Genomic DNA, 12,901 nt, shown 5'->3' on the forward strand with positions numbered 1-12,901 from the left:
ATCTGCCTGGCGCTGTTGCACTTCTGGTTTTTGTCATCTGAAATGAGAGGCTTATGCTTGTTGGCCTGCATATGTAGAACGCTTGGCCGAAGGCGTACATGCAGCATTCACAGATCTCAGCCTCGGCTGCATCTGCTGGAGGTGGGCGTGAGTGGGGTGAAGCTGAGTGAAGATGATTTTTACAGTGTGGGCATCATGAAGACTGCATGCATACACACGCACACAGGCCACTGTTTCTTTTGGGAACGAAGAGGAAGAGGAGAAAGACTTTAGTAAATAAAGGAGAGGTCTGCCTGGTTGTTAGACTAGCATGCTGCTCCAGGTGAGGCTGAAAGAAGAAAAGACTAGAGCAGCAGAAGAGGGTGAAGAGAGTGTAAAAGGGAAAAAAGAAAGCGAGAAGGGTGAAACCAAGCATACTCAGCACTCACACACACACATGATTATCAAAGGGTGTCCATCAAATATGTGTCTCTAAGCAAGGCTAATCATGCTTTCGTCCCTCACACAGCCGAACAGACATCACACGGGGGTCCAAAGACATGCTCCAGGTGCACGGGGCCGTCCTGACGGAGTCCTAATGCACTTAACAGTGCCTAGAGATAAATATTAAATGTTTGCAGCGGCAAATCAAGTATTGAAGATCCTCGCCCACACATCATGTGGGGCACAGAGGGCTAGTTGATACATCAATTTTATGAAGTTAAAATTTAGCGAAGGCAACGCATTGTGGAATTCGGTGGAGGCAGTTACGATCATGTCTATCTAAATTGCGTGGTATGCAGAAGTCACAAGTGGGATCGATACGAAGAAGGGGTGCATATTGACGCTGTGGATCGCACCACAAACAGCGTTGCTTCTGCGAGGATTTAGTGGCCAGAAGCCTCGTGCCATCACTACGAGAAAATGGTGCGAATAGGAGCAGCAAGAGCGCACCGCCATGCACCGGCCTCTCTGCACCGTAAGCGTGATCGTTTGCCTGCGAGGCCGCAGCGAGCGGGTAACCCCTGCAGCACAACGCGGTGGCGTATCTCACATGTCTCTGCGTTATCTGCTCAAGTCGTCGACGCTCTGCTCCTGGAAGCTGCCTGATGACTTTATAGATTATAGTGAAGTGCTACAGTCACTGAAGATAACCAGCGCTGTTGTGCGCTCTGATCCAATCCAATCTGATCCAATTGTGGTGCGCTCTGATCCAATCCAGACGCCACTCGCAGATGAAGTGGAGGTGATAGAGCAATCAGTGTAGTTGTGGTGGTGTGCATTGTAACATCCATAAAGGTAGTCAAGAGCTAAGTATTTAAATTCAGGACCAGCGGTGTTTGTTTTTTTAATATCAGGGACTGTTGTCTTGATTTTCCACGATACGTACCTCAAGACGAGGAGGAGGTTGTGATAGCTCGAGAAGAGCGTCAGAAACTTCCTATATGCAGTATTCTGCGAGTGGATGGTAAGGGAGCCACGAACCGCACTTGGACACGAAGCACCTCTTATGTTAGCAGTACTGATACAAATAGGCCGAGGCACATTCTCAAGGCTTTAGCTTGCATAGATTCAGAGAGTTTGATATTTGTTTGCGAAGTACCCTGAAGAGTTGGAATACTGTAGCGCAGAAGGCCTTGTCAGAGCGCTCCATAGAGCAGTACTAATGAGGGTGTAGAGCGGATTCTTCTGGTGGTCGAGCGCATGAGAAAGATAGAGGCGTAAGACCAGAGCTTGATTTTCAGCTGTTGTGCATGTGGGGACCATGACAGTGACCTGTAGAATGCGAACCTTGTCTCCCCAAATGTCACCCAGGGTATTTGGGCACCAGCAACTTTCAGCACGCAGCACGAAAGATCGCGGATCAAAAATGCAAATCTTGGGCATTTATCTGGTGATATGACAAGACCGCGCTTACTTAAAAATGATTCGATGAAGCCCATTGCCTTCTGTAGACGGGTATTCACAATGCGCCTGTTGCGTCTGGAATACCATTTGCGTCTGGAATACCAGTATTTTTCCAAGCCAACAAGTGCGATATTTAAAAGGGTATGACTTAAAATCTTCTCCTGAGGCACTCCGCTATACATCTCATGCAGTACTGTATCACCTTCACTTGTTGACCTGAAAATGTGCCTTTCGTGCGGATCGTCACACAGCCCGTATTCTTCAATCAAACAATAAATCAATAAATCAATCAACACATTTGATTTTCACCAAAGAAGGGATGCATGGATTTATCCACGAATGCCAAGTATTGTAAGGCTGTATTAATTGCTTCATGTGTGTGTTATCAAAGGCTCCCTTCACGTCAAGAAAGGCAGCAATGGTCATACACCGCTGTGCTTTGCTGCGTTTGGCACAATTGGTAAGGGCAATAACGTTGTCAACGCTGCTGCGTCCTTTTCGGAAACCAGAAATGGTCGGCGGTTAAACTCTCCTGTTCGTCAGGTCTCAGGTAAGGAGGGTGTGTACCATTTTCGCCATCAGTTTTCTGACGCAGATAGAAGTGTAGCGGGATGGTAGGCGTTTATGTCAGTTGATGGTTTTCCAAGCTTGAGGGTACATATATGAGAAACGCACGCTTCCAACACGTTTCAACGCAGCTGGTCTTCCAGGAGGGGTTATAAACTTCCAGCAGCTGAACCCTGGTCTTACTACTCACGTCTTTGGTCCTGGGTATATAGAGTTCTTCCATATATAGTGAACAGTTCGTCAAGGAGGGCAGTATTAGGTAAAGGGGAAACACTTGGAGAGGCAGTGGCACTGATATAGCTGTTAAACGAGCAATGACCTTAGAACATAAAGTTTCCGCTGCGTCGAGACGAGAAATATTCGCATTTACAGCTGCCCACTCGAAGGGATATAGTGGTGCGGGCTGACTACTGACGATAAGTATGTTGCTCGAAACCTTAAATAGAGGCTTTCTGTCATCAAGCTTCGCGCAAATGGATCACCGTTCGTGTCTTTCCAGCTTGTCCAAACGAAGCTGAACATGTTTCTGTGAGTGCCTAGCAACGCTAATATATTCGCTATAATTCTTCTGTGCGCTCGTCTCTCCGCCCTGCGGCAAATTGCTCTGCTGCACATATTCAGCATCTGCAGCTCAGTAAACTTTTGGTAGTCATAATCAGATTGCTCGACGTTTTAGCACGTGCTACAGCATCAATGAAATTTTCATATTCGAGGCTTGAGAGCTACAGAATTTCTACTATGCCAGCGAAAACTTCCCAACTCTTGTAGCGTGTCTCACGCCGCTGGGAACTTAAAAAAACACCACCAACCTCAATGTACTTAGGCAGATGATTGCTGCGTTGAAATTCTGTGTCCGCATTCCAGAGAGAAGAGGAGAAGGACTTTAATGGAACAGGAGAGGTCTGCCTGGTTGTCTGCCTGGATTGCTACTCCAGGTGAGGATGAAAGAGAAGAGTAGAGATGAGGATGGTGAAAAAACAGGAAAAGAGAAAGGGTGAATGGTGAAATGAAGCCTACTCACGCACTCACAACACACACACCAATACATAATTGCCAAAGAATGTCCACTAAACTCGTGTCTCTTAAAACACTAAAAATAATTTTGTCCCGCGCAAAGCCGAAGCCGCGTCCCTCCAGGGTACAAGTACATGCTCCAGGTTCACGTGGTCATCCTGTCGGAGTCCTAAAGCACTTAAAAGTGCCTTGCGATGAGTGTTGAAGAGTTGTCAGTGGGCGATCACATGTGGAAGATCCCCGGGCACACCACCTGTGTGCCACAGAGGGCTACTTGACGCTACAATTTTATGTAATTAGGATTTAGTGAAGGCAACGTCCAGGCGAATTCTGTGGATGCCATTTTGATCACGTCTAGTTGTATTGCGCGGCATGCAGAAGCCACCAGTGGGGTCGATGCGCAGAAGGGGTCTGTATTGATGCTGCGGATGACACCACAAAGAGCGTTGCATCTGTCAGGATTTTGTAGTTAGAAGCCTCGCGCCATCATTGCGAGAAAATGGTACAGGTAGGAGCAAGGTGGTGTCACCATGCGCCGACCTCGCTGCACCGTCAGCGTAATCTTTGCCTGCAAGGCCAGAGAGAGTGGGTAACCACTTCAGCAGAACACAGTGGCCTAGCTCACAGGCCTCGGAGTGGAATTTGTTTAAGTCATCGACGATCGGCTCCTGAATGTTTCCTGGTGACTGTATAGAACGTAATGCAGCCCGAGAGTCACTGAAAATAACCCACGCTGTTGGCGGTTTTCGGAGAACGTAAGTTAATGCTGCTTGCAGAGCAGCCATCTCGGTAGCTGTAGTCGATGAGCGGTGTACTATGAAACACCTAATTTGTGGTGCTCGTTGCCGGAACCCAGACACCAATTGCTGATGAGATGGATGCGATAGAGCCATCAGTGTAGATGTGATGGTGCGCACTGTAGCATCCATAAATGTGTTCAAGAGCAAAATATTTAAGTGCAGGACCGGGGGTGTTTGTTTTTCTTTTGAACCCTGGAACTGTTGTCTTGATTTGCATTCTGTGTACCTCCAAGGTGGAGCCGAGGTTGTGACAGGGCACTGGTTGTGTTGGGAGAAGGTCGGAAACTTGCTCTATGTAGCGCGCTGCGAGTGGATGGTGAGGTACACGAGCCACAAACCGCATCTGGGCACGAAGCAACTCCTGGGTTAGCAGTACTGATGCAGATAGACGCCCGCTCTCTGCTAGAGTACCCACTGTGGAGGTGGTCTTGGGAAGGCCGAGGCAGATTCTTAAGGCATTAGCTTGCATAGATTCAAGGAGTTTGATGTTTGTGAGATACCCTGAAAAACTTGGAGACTGTAGCATAGGAAGCCTTCACAGAACGTACCATACAGCCATAGTAATGAATGTGTAGAGAAGCCCTTTCTGGTAGTGTAGAGCATACGAAAGATAGAGGCGTAAGAGCAGAGCTTGATTTTAAGCTGTTCTACATGTGGGAACCATGACAGTGATCTGTTAAATGTCAACCCCAGGAATTTTTGGCTTGTGACGTATGGTATTGGGGTACAGCCACTTTCAGCACGTAGTGTGAAAGATAGCGCCTCGAAAATGCAATTGCTGAGCTTTTGTCTGGCGATATGACGAGACCTTGCTTACTTCAAAACTATTCGATGCAGCCTATTGCGCTCTGTAATCGGTCAACCACAATGCGCCTGTCGCGTCTGGAACATCATATAAAGATATCATCGGCGTAAAGGGAGATTTGAACTGTAGGGGGCAACCACTTTTCCAAGCCAACAAGTGAGATGTTGAAAATGGTGGGAATTAAAATCCCTCCCTGGGGCATTCCGCGAGATATTTGATGCAGAGCTGTGTCACCTTCACTTGTTGACATGAAAATCCAACGTTCGTGCAGATAATTGCACAGCCAGTTATACATCTGTCCAACAATGCCGATCGATTGTAAGGCTGAGTGAATTGCATTATGTGCGACGTTGTCAAAGGCTCCCTTCACGTTAAGAAAAACAGCAATCATATTAGACCGCTGTGTTTTGCTGCGTTTGACACTATTTGTAAAGGGAATAACATTGTCAATGCTGCGTCCTTTTCGGAAACCAGAAATGGCTGAAGGGTACATTTCTCTGTTCGTCCGGTCACAGGTAAGGCAGGAGCGTACCAATTTCGCCATCATATTTCCGACGCAGCTTAAAAGCGCAATGGGACAGTAAGCATTTAAGTCAATTGATGGTTTTTCATGCTTGAGGATAGCTATCACACCAGCACGCTTTCCACACCTTTCAAGGCTGTCGGTCTTCCAGGAAGTGTTATAAACTGCGAGCAGCAGAACCTTGGCTTCTCAGGTGAGAAATGGCAGTGTAGCTTACACCTTCCGGACATGGGCACGATTTTTTTTGGTATCTGCCAAGCCGCGTGAAGTTCTTCCATAGTGAATGGTTCATGAAGGAGAGCAGTATTAGGTGAGGGTCAAACCTTTGGAGAGGCAATGTCACCGCTATGGCCGTTAATCGAGCAGTGGTCTTAGAACAAAAAGCCTCCGCTGCATCGAGACAAGAAATATTCGCATTTACAGCTACGCAGTCAAAATTATTTTGTGGGGCGGGCAGACTACTGAGGCTGCGTACATTAATTGCTCCATACCGTAGAAAGAGGCTTTCTGGGATCAAGCTTCGCACAAAAAGATCGCCATTCCCGACTTACCAGCTGGTCCAAATGACGTTGAACATATTTCTGTGCGCGCCTACAAGCCCTGATGTCTTGTCTATAATATGTTCTGCATGCTCGTCTCTCTGCTTTGCGGCCAGTTGCTCGAAGTCGCTCATATTCAGCACTTTCAGCTGCGTGCACTTATGATAGAGTGGCAACTTTAGTGCTGGACGTTTTAGCACATGCTACAGCAGCGATGAAGCTTTCATAGTTGAGGTTTTAGAGGTCAACTTTTTTAACTGTGTCAGCGAAAGCTTCCCAATACGTGTAGCATACAACACGCCGCTGTGAACGTAAGAAAACACCACCAACCTCTATGTATGTAGGTAGATGATCGCGGCCATGAGATTCTGTCAACACTCCACGTTGTTGAAGGCTACAGATGACTAGAAATGATCGAAATGTAAAGGGCACTGGATCTTGTACCTTGATAAAAAGTTGCCTGGCCATTGTTAAGGAAAGTCAAATAGTTGCGCTGTGCGAAATCAAATAACTCTCGTCGTCTGGCTTTGTATCTGATGCCTCCCCAAGCAGGATAATGTGCGTTTAGATCTCCAGTTATGATGTGCGGCGGAGGGGTACTCCGTACGATATCCTGAAGGCGGTCGACGTCAAAGGTGACACGCGGGGGTATACCCCTGACGATCGCTGTGAAGGACAGGTTCATGATCTTGACGGTGGGTGGAACATATTCATTCCGTGAGTCGACAAATATGGGTTGTCGAATAAAGGTGACGTCTTTCTTAACAGCTAAAAGAACTTTGCTGATGTCAGCGCCTGTCATAGATTTCAGAACGGTATAGCCTGAAGGACGGACAGTAGTACGCAGACGTGATTCTGAGATGGCAATGATCGGTAAACAGTGCTGCGAAACAAACTGTCGGACATCAGACAGTCGTAGATGAAGCATCTTGATACCGCGCAAAAACGACAAGGGATGAGGAAGAAACCAGAAGGACAGAACGCGGAGTTTTGGCGAAAAGATAATTCGTGCATGTATTTCAGGGTCGCCGTGTGGCTGCCGTTGACTGTTCACTTTGTACTCGCTACGGGGTGTGGCTCAACATTTTGGCGCGGGGGAAGAGGAAGAAACTCAACCACGTCCTCAATGCGCAAGTGGCTGGCTTTATATTTGTCCTGCGATTGGGGAGCATTCTTCCCCGGCGATTAATTTTTCCTGCGGCGACTTCCACGGATTTGGTTTTGCTCAAGTAGAGCAGTTTTTGCTGACTTATAGTCTGCATTGTTTCAGTTCTTGTACTTGTAGATGGTTTTCTCCTTTTGGTAGGCAGTGCAGCTGAAAAACGTCACCTCATGCTGCTTACCGCAGTTGGGACAAAGGGGTTTTCACTTGCACATTCATTTCGGTCATGGCTGCCACCTCAACGAGAGCCGCGCAAAGCAAGTTGGCAAGCGCTAGTCACATTGCCGAAGCGTTCAGATCTAGTGCATTGCCGTGGTGTTTGAATGTACTCGTACACATAGTACCTTGTATATCGGAGAATGTATTGCGGAGCAGATTCTGTCGCAAATACAATGCGGATATTTTGTGAGTTTCCAAGTCGGCGGACAGATTTATTCGGAGCTCCCTGTAGCAGCGCGTAGTAGATAACTGATTGAGAAAGTTCCAGGGGGACCCCCTAATGCCAACCGCTTCGCAGTTACTGGGGCGAGGCTCGTAGGCCTGAACTACTACTCCAACTATGCTTGTTATTTGCAAGAGGCGTTTTGTTGAGTGCGCTGTACGGGTGTCACCTGCCAGAAGGTTTAGGCTCTCGTTGGGACGAACTTCAACAACGCCGTCTGAATCCACCGATTCTAAACCTTGTCTCAATGTCAGTGGATTAAAGCAGGTAATGCGGTGCCCGGAGTGAAGTGGCTTGATGACAACCGTAAGGGTGTGCTTAGGAGTTTGAGGTACGTTCGGAGTATCTGCACTCATTAGTGACCGCTTTGAGCTGCGACGGCGCTTTGAAGCCACATGATTAAATCTCCCAAACCCTTCTCCTGACTTCGCAGTAGTGTCCATATATATGACAGTAGAAGAACATTGCGAATCAGAAAAATTATCTTGACCTGAAGGTAGTAGGCAGATCACGGCTTGAGTTGTAAGTATCAGGGGTGCGTTGTCCATGAGGCTCTAGAAATCCTAGTCCTGATGCAGCTGGAGCAGAAGTGTGATTGCAAGATACCAGGTTTGAGGCAGCAGGTAGGGCTTGCACAGCAGGCCTGGCCAGCTGAGTTAGGCCTGACGAAATGTCAGGAGAGGAGTCAGGTGTTGAGCCAGGGTGCGGCACCGGCGGAGCCGCACACCGCAGGAATCATACCAGGTTATAGCAGTGCAGCCTATCTGAGCATATATGCTCAGTACCGATGAGAAATCCTTCACAAAGACGGGCAGAGATGAGCGGCCACTGCCCGACAGCTGTCCGACTTCTTTGTCTTCCCCGCACTCCAAGTTGTTGAATGTATGTGCACTGTCATGTTAGCGCGTGCTCTTTCGGTACGAAGTGCGCTTGCTCATGTTTGTACTTTCCTTATATAGGCAGCCCCTTGTCTGATAATAAATAATTTTTGTTCCATGCCCCCGACTGTTCACATGGTGTCAGAAGTGGCGTGGCGGCGGGTTTCGCAAACCGCGTTCACCACAGATCTTCCCCGCCTCCTCGTCCAGCTGTACCCCTAATACACTCCAGAGAAAGAAGTACGGCTTCGCACGATTCTTCCACTGCCAAAACCACTGGAAAGTGCGGGTGACATTTACCAGAACTGGATCATCTGGAAGAGTGAGGTTGCTCTGTTTTCTGCGGCGACCGGACTAAGGAAGCAGCCTAAAGAAGTTTAGGCAGCAACAGTTCTTATTGCAATTGGTGAAGAAGAAAGGCGGGAGTTCTATACCTTCAACTTCGCAAATGAGGACGAAAAGCAAGACCTCGATAACCTGATTGAAAAATTCGAAGCCCACTACAAACCAGCGAAGATTTTAACGTTCAACGAGTTTCGTTTCGGCTCCTTAGATCAACGTGAGGGCGAATCTTTTAACGGGCGGCTAATCGATATCCGAACGCTTCCTCGCTTGTGCGAATTCGGAGAGCTAGAGGGCAGACTATTGCGCAGTCGAATAATTCTAGGAGTTAGAGACAAGGACCTGCCGCAGAAATATTTGTCTGAAAATCCGTCGTATGCCAAAACAATGCAAATATGCCGAGCAAGGGAACAAGCGAACGAGCACTTTAACGAGATCAGGGAGACAGAATTAAGCGCAGCAGATGAGGCCACCGTATATGCTGTGAACTCGAAAGTTTAGCCTCGATTTTTGCCCAAACTGTTGTTTCACGGAACACGGAAAATCAAAGTGCTTGCGCAAGGCAAGCCCTGTAACAAGTGTGGCGGCCGAAACCACTTCGCGCGTGGGTGTCTGAAACCAGAAGCGAGATCGAGGGGCCAAGCATGCAAGATAAATCAGGTCAAAATGGCAGAGAACGTGGGCTATTTCCTTCAAATCCTGGAAGTCAATGCAATTGTTGGCCACTACTGCTGTTGAGCGACTGTCGACGTCGCAGGTTCCGCCATACGCTGCAAAATTGATACCGGAACCAACTTTTGCGTAATGCCCGAAGCGACTCTCAGAAACATGACTACGAAGCCCGCACAAGACTGCTGCTCTACGCTACAGTCGTTTTTCGGGCACATAGAAAAGCGACGAAGAAGATTGAGTTCCAGGTCGCCAGTACAGTGTAGACTACCACGGCGCTATTTTGTATTGTGAAACAAGCAGTTCCTGTTACATTAAGTGGCACGGTGCCTGAACGCTTAGAGCTGATTAGCCGCACAAACACCCTGGACGCCTTGGAAACTAAGAAAATGGTATAAACATTTGGAGATGTTTTCAGGGGGCTGGGAGAAATCAAAGACGTAGCCTACCACACGGAGTTTAATCCTAAAGCTCGAGGCATCGTCAAGACAGCGCGATGAATCGGCATCCCCTTTAGGAGCGCGTCCGAGCTGAGCTGGACAGGATGGAGCAAAACGGCGCCCTTGCTAAGGTAACAGAACCGACTTCTTGGTTTAGTCACATGGTTCTAGAAGTTAAGAAAGAAAAAGTACGAATATGCTTGGACCCATCTGATTTAAATATGGCACTTCTGAAAGAGCGCTGCCACATGCGGAAGATAGAAGATATCCTACCGCGGCTGCATGGAGCGAAATTCTTTTCTACTCTGGATGCATCGTCAGGATTCTGGCAGATTAAGTTGGATGAGCCGAGCACCCGCTTATGAGCTATCAGCACGCCCTACGGGCGATCCTCATTCCTGCGCATGCCGTTCGGCATCGCTTCCGCGACGGAAATTTTTCAGCGGGTCATCCACCAGGTGCTAGAGGGCTTAGGGGCGTTTCCTTCGTTATGGAGGACATTGGTACGGGGACAGTGGCGAGAGCAACACGATAGAAATTTAGTTGCTTTGCTGTCCCGGTGTAGACAACACAACTTGATGCTGAATAAAAAACAAGTACGATATCCTACAGCCCAGAGTTCGCTAAATGGGCCACATTCTGTTTCCAGAGGGGCTGTGCCTGGACGCGAGCAGAGCCGAAGACATCATGCAAGTTCCGCCGCACAAAACGGCAAGGAACTGCAAGTTTTTCAAGGCATGATTAACTTCGTGGCGCGGTTTATCCCTAACATATCCGTGTTGTCAGTGCCGCTTCACGAGCTGTTGAAAAACGATGCCGCGTGGGTCTGTACAGACTAGCAAGATAGCAGCTTTTCTCAGCTTCGAGCGACCCTCACAAAGGCGCCAGTCCTTCCCTATTTTAACCAAGAAAAACCATTGGCCTTGTTAGTAGACGCCAGTCAGCATAGAGTAGGAGCCGTCCTTCTACAGGATGGGCAGCCCGCTGCCTATTCATCCCGTTCGCTGACTGAAGCACAGCAGCGCGACACGCAGATCGAGAAGGAGCCATTGGCAATTGTTCATTGTTGCAGAAAATTTCAAGATTATATCTCCAGGAAATCAAAGGTTACCGTCGAGTCGGATCACATGCCTCTGGAATCTATATTCAAAAAGCCACTTTGTGAATACCCGCTACGATTGCAGCGCATGAAGCTTGTTTTGCAAAAATTCCCAATAAATGTGACGTTCAAACCAGGAAAGGAGTTGTTTAAAGCTGATGCGTTTTCTCGCTTCCCGAGTGCTACGCAACTAATCGACGAGACAGAAGAATTTCATGTCAGCGTTATTTCTTCTCTTCCTGTGTCAGACCAGCCCCTCGAGAGTATTCGGCAAGAAACTAACAGAGACGCTCATATGGCTGAACTGTGCCGTTACTCGAGCACAGAGTGGCCGGAAACAAAGGACCATGTGCCGCATGCCCTCCGTTCATACTGGTGTTACCGCAACGAGCTGCACGTTGAAGAAGGCCTGCTACTCAGAACCAACAAAATAGTCATTCCTCCTACCATGCCACCGGAAATTCTGTGCTTGCTACACACCGCCTATGGATGCGAAGAAAAATAAAGATGAGAGCCAGAGAAGAAACGTTCTGGCCCGGCATGAACGCAGATATCTCAGCTCTAGCTAAGTCATGTGCAGCGCGCGTAAATTACAAACGGAGGAACACTAGACTGCCTATGCTGAGTCCCGAGATACGAGGCCGCCTGCCATGGCAAGTAGTAGGGCTTGATATTTTCCATCACGTGACCACTGCTACCTAATCCTCGTAGATTTCTACTTGGTCTTTTTCGAGGTTCAAAACCTACGTCAGACAACAGCGAGAGCGGTAAACAATGCGCGTATTTTTGTCTCCGCAACTCATGAAATCCCGGCAAAGCTGTGCAGCGATAACGCTCCACATTTGAACAGTGCGTGCTTCCGCTCTTTTGCTGCGCAGCTCGGAATTGCCCACGTAAATTCAAGCCCGTGCTATTCTCGTGGAAAGAGCATGGTGGAGTGTGCAGTGGAGGACCCGAAAAAACTGCTAACGAAGTGTGCTTTCGCAACCCTGGAATTTTATAGCACTCCGATGGAGTGGCGAAACATGCCAAGGGACGAGCAACTGAAGTAACCTGTTCAGAGATTGATGGGCCGTCAAACAAGGACGCAGTTGGCGGTTCTCCCCCAGCACCTTTAACCGCAGACTGTGCCACCACAATCCGATCGCAATCGCCTTCATGAAATAAGAGAAAAGCAGCAGAACTTTACAACCGGACGGCCAAGCGTCTACCACATCTTCGCTGCGGGTCTCCGATATCAGTGTACGACACCATACGCAGAACCTGGTCGCCAGCTGTGGTTGTAGGCTGCGCAGGCACACCTAGGTCGTATGCCCTACTTACAGACAGCGGAGAAGTGCTGCGGCGCACCAGGGAGCATCTCAGTTCCAAAGAAATGCAACCTACGTCACACCCTCAAGCGACTGTTTCTACGGAGTCTGTATCCCAGCCTGACCAGATGACGGAGCTACAACCTGAGCACATCCTTCGTAGAAGTCAACGTCTGCATGGACCGCCACAAAGTTACACCCTTTCAGAGAGACCGCAGCATTAGGTCCCTGACAAGAGAATTTGTAAACTTTTTCCCCTTTTTTTCTCTTCGAAAAGAAGGAAGATGTAAGTATGCACACTATCATGTTAACACGTGCCCTGACGGTACGAAGTGCGCATGCGTACGTTTGTACCTGTCCTTATATAAGCAGCTTCTTTTCTGATTATAAACACTTTTTGTTCCCTGCCTCCTGACCTTTCACA

General features: G+C 48.3%; 1 pseudogene; it reads left to right on the forward strand.

Annotated features, from left to right (window-relative positions):
* Positions 1-1,033: 1,033 nt before the first annotated feature.
* On the forward strand, positions 1,034-12,701 carry LOC144121537 (uncharacterized; annotated as a pseudogene).
* Positions 12,702-12,901: the final 200 nt, after the last annotated feature.

The sequence above is a fragment of the Amblyomma americanum genome, chromosome 1 (genome assembly GCF_052857255.1).
Source record: "Amblyomma americanum isolate KBUSLIRL-KWMA chromosome 1, ASM5285725v1, whole genome shotgun sequence".
In the NCBI taxonomy this organism is placed as follows: Eukaryota; Metazoa; Arthropoda; class Arachnida; order Ixodida; family Ixodidae; genus Amblyomma; species Amblyomma americanum.